This window comes from Dioscorea cayenensis, chromosome 11, assembly GCF_009730915.1.
Source record: "Dioscorea cayenensis subsp. rotundata cultivar TDr96_F1 chromosome 11, TDr96_F1_v2_PseudoChromosome.rev07_lg8_w22 25.fasta, whole genome shotgun sequence".
Taxonomy (NCBI): domain Eukaryota; kingdom Viridiplantae; phylum Streptophyta; class Magnoliopsida; order Dioscoreales; family Dioscoreaceae; genus Dioscorea; species Dioscorea cayenensis.
The window spans coordinates 8,157,486-8,166,668 of record NC_052481.1 but is presented as its reverse complement, the minus strand read 5'-3'; the positions used below and the strand labels follow the sequence as shown (position 1 = coordinate 8,166,668).

General features: G+C 43.0%; 1 non-coding gene across 1 annotated transcript; it reads left to right on the top strand.

Moving 5' to 3' along the window:
- Nucleotides 1–8,799: 8,799 nt before the first annotated feature.
- On the top strand, nucleotides 8,800–8,905 carry LOC120272889. The gene has a single exon (XR_005540422.1). It is a non-coding gene; the product is annotated as a small nucleolar RNA R71 (small nucleolar RNA).
- The last annotated feature ends 278 nt before the right edge of the window (nucleotides 8,906–9,183 follow it).

Genomic DNA, 9,183 nt, shown 5'->3' with positions numbered 1-9,183 from the left:
AGGCAACCCAAGCAATTACTGTTTTCCTAGTTTTTAGTTTAGTGTTTGCACGAATAAGAGCTTGAGTGTTGGTGTTTGGATTCTTATATGTCATTGCTATGCTTTTCTTGTGGACCGTTGGTGTTATCTTGTGCTTTCATGTGTTTTGTTGAAGTTTTGGTCATTTGAGCTATTTCTCATGTTTTTCACTGGTAAAACTTACATATTAGGGCACGCACTGAGTGTGTAAACATGTTAAAAAAATTTTTGCAGAGCCTGCAGAATTTTCTAAGGCATCCAGAGAAAACACACGGGCGTGTGGAATTTCCACACGCCGTGGATTTGCACTGTGAGCTCACCCAGAGAAGGCACAGGGGCGTACGACTGCCCCTGTGAACGACCATGAGACTGTCACACGCCCGTGGGTAATTTCCGCACGGGCGTGTGAATTCCTGCAGAGTTGGGCAGTTTATCCCGACGCACACAGGGGCGTGGACTCACCGCTGTGGGCGACTTTGTGAACCACACACGGGCGTGGGTAATTTTCGCAAGCCCGTGCGAATCTCTGCAGAGGATCTCTCCATCCCGAGAAAACACAGGGGCGTGCGTTTGCCCCTGTGAGTTGGGCCTGTGAATGTCCACGCTGATGAATGCGATCCGCAAGTGCACGGAGTCGTCAAGTAATACCTCTCGTGCGAGCACGAGAGGGTCGTATTCCCTGGGCCCAAGGATCTACCCTTACTTCCTCTTCGCTTATTGTCTAGCCGACAGATTCGAAAGGTTTCTCTAATCTATTAATTTGAATAAGATAACTACAAGTGGAGACTAAAATACGGAGAGGGGTATAAAATCAGGGGAAAGGAACGGTCACGGATGCGGATTCCCTAGGGGCTACTAAAGTGCACAGGATGCTAAGAATGTCATGCAATTGAAGGTTTGGACCTAGAGATTTCCTAGATTAGGTCAACCCGATGGTCACGGCCATTGACCCCTAATCCGGTATAAGTATTGACACAGAATTTCTTCCGATCAAATCCTCATACGATTGCATTAACAAGTGGGGAAATCCCTAATTAGAGCCGGAACACAACTCGGTCTAGCCCTAATGGTGGAGGGGTACAGAATACCCGATGGTCACGGCGTATTCGTACATGAATCCCTTCCAAACTTGGTGTGTCTAGTACAAGGGCGATGGTCACGCTACCAAGTACAACCTAACAGTTGGTTTACAGAGTTCTCATGTAAGCAACACATCAAATGCACCAAGAATGAATCTCAAAACACAACAATTGCAATAAACAAACTTAAATCATCCAAATACACAAGTTCACCCCAAGGTTCACCGGCATCCGGTGACCTTGGGGTCTACTCGTCCATACAAACAAATCCAAGCAACAAATCCATGCAAACAACTACAAAAGGCATAATAAAAACTCCCTCAAACAATGGAAGAAGGAAGACAAGCCAAGCTAGGTGGAAAGGCTTCCACGGACGCCGCAATGGGGGCGGCTTCCCTCGTCGTCTACAAACTCCCAAAGAAGAGATCGATGAAGATCTAGCCAAATCCGAGCTTCTTCCTTAGATTTCCCTTCTCCAAAAAACATGTAATCTTGCCTCTCAAAGATTGGTGAAAATCGGCTTGAAGAACCCTCCAAAAAAACTCCTCCCCTTGCCCTAGAAGAAATCAGCTTCTTATATACCCCGTCAGTCCATGCGGGCTCCATGCGGGCGCATGGAGCCCGTGAAGCTCACAGCCAAATGCCCAAAAACCTGCCGGTGCTACAGTGCTCAGCTACAATGTTTTTGCTACAGTACTTTTGCTACAGTAACCGAGCTTGAGAATTCCCAGCAAACCTCACGGGCATCCATGCGGCCGCATGGAGCCCGTGAAACTCCCAGCCAAATGGCCGCAGCAAGAACAATGACTGCTACAGTGCCGCTACAGTGCCGGGACCCCAAAAATGCCGTTTTTGATGTCGAATTCATCCGATTTGCATTTTTAAGCATTGTTTGACTCATTTAAGACCTGCAACACCGAAATAACCAATTTAGACATAAAACGGGCATCAATTCGTTAACATGTTCACAAATAATACACGATTAATACATATAAAATACATACATTTAGGCGTTTATCACACGCCCATGTGGATTTTTCGCACGGGCGTGGGTCTTAGAGAAATTTTCCCAGTTGCATGGAGAGTGCACAGGGGCGTGCGTCTGCCCCTGTGGGTCTGGCACACGGGCGTGGGTAGTTTCCACACGCCCGTGTGGATGTACAGAAATGCTAGAAGCGCAATTTTTCTTTAAAATCTTTTCGGTTTTCTTCATATTTTCACCTTTAAACGTTTTGAGAACACATCCTTGCTCTCTCCTGACCTCTCACCATCGTTTTAGAGGGTCGTTAATTGAGTTTTCTGGCCATTTTATAGTCGTTCATTCTCATTTTGTTGGTAAGCTTCTCTTTCTCTTTTCTTCGCCAATCTTCATTTATTTTGCAGCACCAGCGTCATCTTCACCAGCATGGAAAAAGATGTACTAGCTATTGACACCGACACTTGAGGCGTCTTTACCTTCTTTGTTCTTATTTTTCGCATTTTACTTTCTGCATTTTATTTTGGATTTGTATATTCAGAAAGGATTTTCCTTCTGAGTTTATTTTCATTTTGTTGTCTCGAGTTGTATTCATTGCTCTATCTTTTGTATACTCAAGTTATTTTTGTTTTTCTTGAGCTTCACTGAACCCCCTCGTGTATGCGTGCAGATGGTCTTGTCATCTTGGGAATTGAGACTTAGTCATGGGCACGGTCAAGGTGCTTCAGCACTTGGCCGTGTGAGCTTCACAACCCGTTGGAACACTACTCCGAACGAATTAGCTTCATCAAACACAACACTAAGAGTTAGGGGAGTATTATTTTGATTGCTTCTCCCACATCTATTTTTGAATGATATATTTTGAATGAGCTTGCATGTGTACATTGAGGACAATGTACAACTTAAGTGTGGGGGGAGTTTCATAATGCGCACATCTTTTCTATTGTTCTTGATTGATATATGCTCACATAGCCAATGGCGGTTCACCTTAGTTGCAATGATTGTATTCTTAAGTCTAGGAGAATTATTAACATTGAATGTTTTCATGCCCTAGTTATTGCTTGAATTTTTAGGAATTTTTGCCAAATTTACACTTAGTGCACTACTCACTCTTTGAACTCTATTGGAAACTCGTGTTCGATGTTAAAGGGACTAGTTAGGTTTACTTCTTTTGCTAAATTTTGAAAAAAAAAATTGAAAATAAAAAGAAGGAACAAAATAGTTTTATTGTTTATTTGTATTTGTTGGGTGGAAAGAGCTACCACCTATGAAGTATGAAACTACTCTCACAAGTCGAATACTAGTTATGCCCTAATGAGAGAAAGAGCTATCTCATAGGATGAGTGAAAGCTACCACTCGGGTAGAAAGAGCTACCACCTCGAAAGTGTGAAAGCCACCTTAGCGGCCGCTTTGGAAAGGGCTAGCTTAGAGGATGTGTGAAGCTACTACCATCTTTGAAATTGTTGTCACTTTTGTAAATAAATAAGTCCCTTATACTTAGAATTTTGAGGAGTATACCTTTGGTTGTTTTGAGTGAGTTCACACACGTACACGATTTCGGGTTTGTTGTCCTTTTTGATTCAAGTTTTTAGCTAGAGCATTGATTTTGCGTATTTCATGTTGAAATTTCCCTTTCTTGTAGAATGCTATCTTTGTATACTTTGGTGAACCTAAGGCCAAGAACATTCAATATTTTCTTCATTGATGCACAGAATGTTTAATTTTTGCTTGAGGACAAGCAAAAGCTTAAGTGTGGGGGAGTTTGATAAGTGCTTGTGTGATATGAATGCGAAGCATTCTTTCCTTCTGTTAAGCATTACTTTTCTCAGGTTTTTACATTAAGATGTGTGTTTTTATGTTACTTTTATCCAGGTATGGTTGTGAGGCTGAGTATGAAGGAAATAGGCCAATGTGGATCATAATGCACCTATTTTCGAGAAGATCTTGCTAAGGTTCAAACGTGAAGACATAGGACAGGTGTGAGATGCTAGAGTGTGTGCCAACCTTCTCGCATTCGAGTGAGCACATCCATTTGGAGGGGCACAAAGGCAGTCAATGTAATATGCAATGTAGCAGCACTGTTCACAGCCTGCCGAGAAATCAGAGAAATAGAGAATCCACACGGGCTTGTGGAAATTATCCACGGCCATGTGGAAATTCCGCACGGGCACGTGTATCGTCCACGCCCGTGGAATTGCCCGATTCCAGCCCTATTTAAAGCCGATTCAGCCCTGATTTTGGTATTCTTTTCTCCATCTTTTCCCCAACGTGCGAGAGGGCTTCGGCTAGGGTTTCGAGGGGTATTAGCCAAGGTTTTGGAGAGGTTCTATGGCTCCGACATCGTGATTCCATTAGGAAGAAGGTTGGTAGGGGAGCTTCGATCGAGGCGTATCCTATACTAGACGAAGGAATCCTTGGACGACCAGTAGAGGACTTTCCACAAGACCATCGACACGACCATCGAGGGGGTTTCTTTATGGATTCATTGCTTTTACATTCGATTTCTTTGATTGTACTTAGCTCCATGGAGAGCTAAACCCCTAGTAGGTACTTGGGTGATTGTGAACCCTAGGATGTATTCGCTTCATTGAACTTCTTTATTATGCTTTCAATAAATTGATGTTTATTGTGAGTTCCAACCTTGAAATGCTTGATTGTATGAACATTTCCCCTAGAGTGACACTAGGGTTGAGAGTTCTTGTTGGTAACCTTGTGAGTGAGTGACACACCACGAGCGTTAGACAAAGCTAGGTTGGAGAGGGTTGAGAGGGTGAGTAGAGAGGTACAGGAGCGTCCCCTTTCCCCTCCGACATGATAGATTCTATCTCCGTTCCTCCTCGAGTTCTTTGCAGCCATAATAGAGTGAATGGTCTAAGGGATGAACCTCCGCTGAGGCCTAGTTGTGCATGCAATGGAGTGAAGCGTTGAGATGATCTTAGTATCTAGGGCTTAATTGTGGCTAGGGACCTTCCACCTGGAGAATGGGTTAGGTCTAAATCTAGGAAGAGATTTATCACGTGGAATCCCTAGAGCTCATCGCAACTCTATGCGAGTGCGAGGTGTTGAGAATGTTCGATTTCTCCTCCGGGACATGTATAGAGTTAGGCATAGTTGACCTTAGATTTGGGACTATGTATGTAAGGATGTTCACGACTCACCATTGCATTGATTAGGAAGCATAATAGAGAATTTTTGCACTTGAACCGATTATCCTAGGTGAAGCATCATCCGAGTACATCATCTCTATCGATTATCTTGCCTCCTTCTTACTTTTGCTCTATTACTTGTTGCTTTTAATTTCTAAGAATTGAATCATTACCACACTTATCATTGTTGATACTCCACATAGCTAAGAATCGAATTAAGTGTCTTTACTCCCTACTCCCTATGGACTCGACCCCGCTCACCAGGGATTATTACTTCGACAAATCCCGTGCACTTGTGGGATATACGCAAGGGGACCTTGTTAGAGAGAGTTGTCGAGCTTGTTACCACTCAAGGGTTTGTTACCCTTGTTCCATTTGTGCACATCCCCATAGCCTTAGGGCATTTCTTGTGCCATCTTCTTGCCCACTTCATCTTCCGGAGCACTTTATTCACGATCTCCTGGGATAGATGGTAACTTTTCCCCTAGACCAAGTATCTCAACTTCTTCATCCTACACTCCTTGGTCTAGCAACCCCTCGTACGGGTCCGGCTTCAACATTTCCTGCACATATTCATTAATTAGTTCATCGGTAGTGTCAAGAAAATAAAGAGTATCATTAAAGTCATGAGAATGTCGCATGGCTTTGGCAAGGCGGTAGGTCAACTTGCCATCACCAACCCTCAGTGTCAACTCCTCGCCGTCCATATCGATAAGTGCCTTGGAAGTGCTCAAGAATGGCCTCCAAAGAATCAAAGGAACATATACATCCTCATCGACATCCGACACTATGAAGTCTATAGGAAATATGTACTTGTCAACCTTGATAAGAACGTCTTCAATGATAACGCTCGGATGTCTCACCACTCAGCCCGCCAATTGTAATGTCATCCGAGTGGGCCTAGGATCTCCCAAGCCTAGCTTTTGAAAGAAAGAGTATGGCATGACGTTTATACAAGCCCCTGAATCCGTCAATGCCATCTCTTCACCTAAGTTACCAATGTTGCGTGGGATGATGAAGCTTCCGGGGTCTTTCTTTTTGTTCCGCATGTTCTGTTGCAACACAACTGAACAAAAGGCATCTAAGATCACCGATGCACTCTCTTTCAACTTCCTCTTGTTGGTCAAAAGATCCTTCAAAAACTTTGCATACCGAGGCATTTGAGACAACGTCTCCACAAAAGGAATGTTGATGTGCAACTGCTTGAATAGACCCAAGAACTTCTTGTATTGCTCATCATTTTGGTTATTTTTCAATCTTGAAGAGTAAGGGATTCTTGGCTTGTAAGGTGGGGGTGCCACCTTCTTTTCCTTATTGGCTCTCTCCTAAACCTCCATGACCTCAGGTGCATCAACATTGGTCTTTTCACTCGGAAGTCCACCCTCGACCTCATGATCACTTCTCAAATTGATCGCCTTCATATGTTCTCTCATGTTGGTCTCGGTCTTACTAGCTGATTGCTCCCGCGCAAGTGTATGAGATCACCAAGTAATACCTCGTATGAAGACACGAGGATCATATTCCATGGGGCTAAGGATCTCCTATTACTCCTTCTCGAGCTATTATCTAGCCTAAGTTCTCAAGTGATGGAATTTACTCTACTAGGTGCAATTAAAACTAAAACAAGATTATTAACAAATTAGAGAGAACAAGCAGTAAGCAAGCAAGAAAATCAATGTAATTCAAAGGCCTATGGATGTGGATCCCCTTGAGGGGTTATCATGAAACATGGATGATGATTAAAAGATGCAAGGGGTAAAAATGGACCAAGAGATTTCTTCCAAATCCACATTCCTACGATTGCATTAAGTACAAAGAAATCTCAAAATAGGAGTAAACCTACTCTTCTTCGGCTTAACCTAACATGGAGGGTCTACCAACACCCAATTTCTCAGTGTGATGAAACAAGTACCCCCTTCTAATCCATTCATGATCTAATACATGTGAGCAAGTCACATCTACATGCATCACTCATAAAAGAGCTACAGATTTCTCCTTAGTGTAGCACTTAGCATGAAAACAACTGATTAAATCTCAAAATTACCCAAGCATGGAATTAACAAGTAATCATCCAAAGTACATGATAAAACCCCCCAAGGTTCACCAACACCGGGTGGACTTGGCGGTCTAGTGTGTCATCATCCCACAATAGGCAATACAATCAAGTGAAACATAAAGGAAAAGCATAAATGACACTCTCTAGATGAAATGGTGGAGGAGGATGTAGAAAATGTGTCGAATGACGCTTCCAACGCCAAAGGAATGTTGAATGACGCTTCCTCTAGCCGCGGGTCTCCTTCCATAAAATTGTGGTAGATCTCCCCTTGAATGATGTTGCCTTCTTGCCATGAGAGTCTTGGACCTTGGCCTTGAATGATCTCATAGCTTCCTTGACCTTCTTCTCCTTCCCAAGGTCGCCCAAAGCCTCTCAAGTGGTCTCTCAAAATAAGCCCAGAAAAAGTCCATTGTTCTGCCCTAAAAGTCAGTATTTATACCCCCTATGACATACGGGCCGTATAAGGGTCGTATGGGGGTCGTATAGCACTCAAAAACCCTAGACTCATGTTTCATACGAGGTGCATACAACCTACATACATCCCCATATACTGGGTAGTATGGAAATCTGGGCAGACAACTCCAAATCATTCCACTGCTACAGTGCATACGGCACCCATACTGGGTAGTATGGGGGTGGTATGAAATTCCTTTTTCTTGTCTTTTCGCCTAAATGATATCTTCTTATTCTCCATAGCTTCCTACAAAGTAAATAGTAGATAATTAAGCACATAACGGGCATCAAACTCACAAAATACATGCAAAATGAATACGATATATATATGAAAACACCTACATTTAGACACTTATCACAAGGCAAGCTCCCTTGTGGTTTCTCCGATAGAGACTTCGCGATTTGGCCCACTTGATTCTCTAAATTGTGCAATGGTGTGGTTGAGAAGTGTAGCTTCGACTGACTAAAACTGTGTATCCGATGATTGAACAAATCTGGTCAAAGCTTTCTCTAGATCGCTTATCCGGTTCTCCAAGCATGAGACTCGATTCTCCATGTTCGGGGCTTGTTGTTGTTGAAAACCCAGTAGTGCCATACCCTTTTGCTGGCCTTAGTTACTCCATGAGAAATTGGGGTGGTTTCTCTACCCTTGGTTGTAGGTGTTGCTATAAAAATTGCCTTGTACTCTTCCCGAATTGCCCACAAAATATGCTTGTTCAATTGGGACTGAAGTAGCAATCGAAAATAGGATAATCATATGGCATATGTGAACCCTAATAACCATAACAACTTGTTATAGCGGCTACATTAGGTGAAGTCAATGTATCTAATTTCTTGCTCAATGCCTCTACTTGGGCTGCAAAAGATGTAATCACATCAATTTCATGGATCCCAGCCACTTTCTTCTCTTCTCTTACGTTCCATTGGTAGCTATTCATGGCCATTTCTTCTACCAATTGTCAGGCTTATTCAGGGGTCTTGTTCCCCACTGTATCTCCTACGGCGATATAAGTTGTCATCTACTTGGATTCAACCCATTGTAAAAAGCTTGAATGATCATCAATTCGGGGAACCCCTATTGTGGACACTTCCTCAAGAGGTCCTTGAAACACCCCAAGTCTCAAACAAGGATTCAAGCTCCATTTGAACAAATGAAGATATCTCATTGAGAAGCTTTACTTACTTTCCCGGAGGGAAGTACCTTGCAAGGAAGGCTTTGACCATTTCATTCTATGTTCTAATGGAAGCTCTTGGTAATGAATGGAGCCACTGATTGGCTCTTCCTTTTAGAGAAAATGGGAAAGCCCTTAATCTAGTAGCATCATCTGTAACACCATTGATCTTTAGCATGTCACAAACCTCCCTGAAGTGAAGCGTTGAGGGGATCTTAGTATCTAGGGTTTAATTGTGGTTAGGGACCTTCGGCCTCGACCAAAGGGTTAGGTCTATAATTA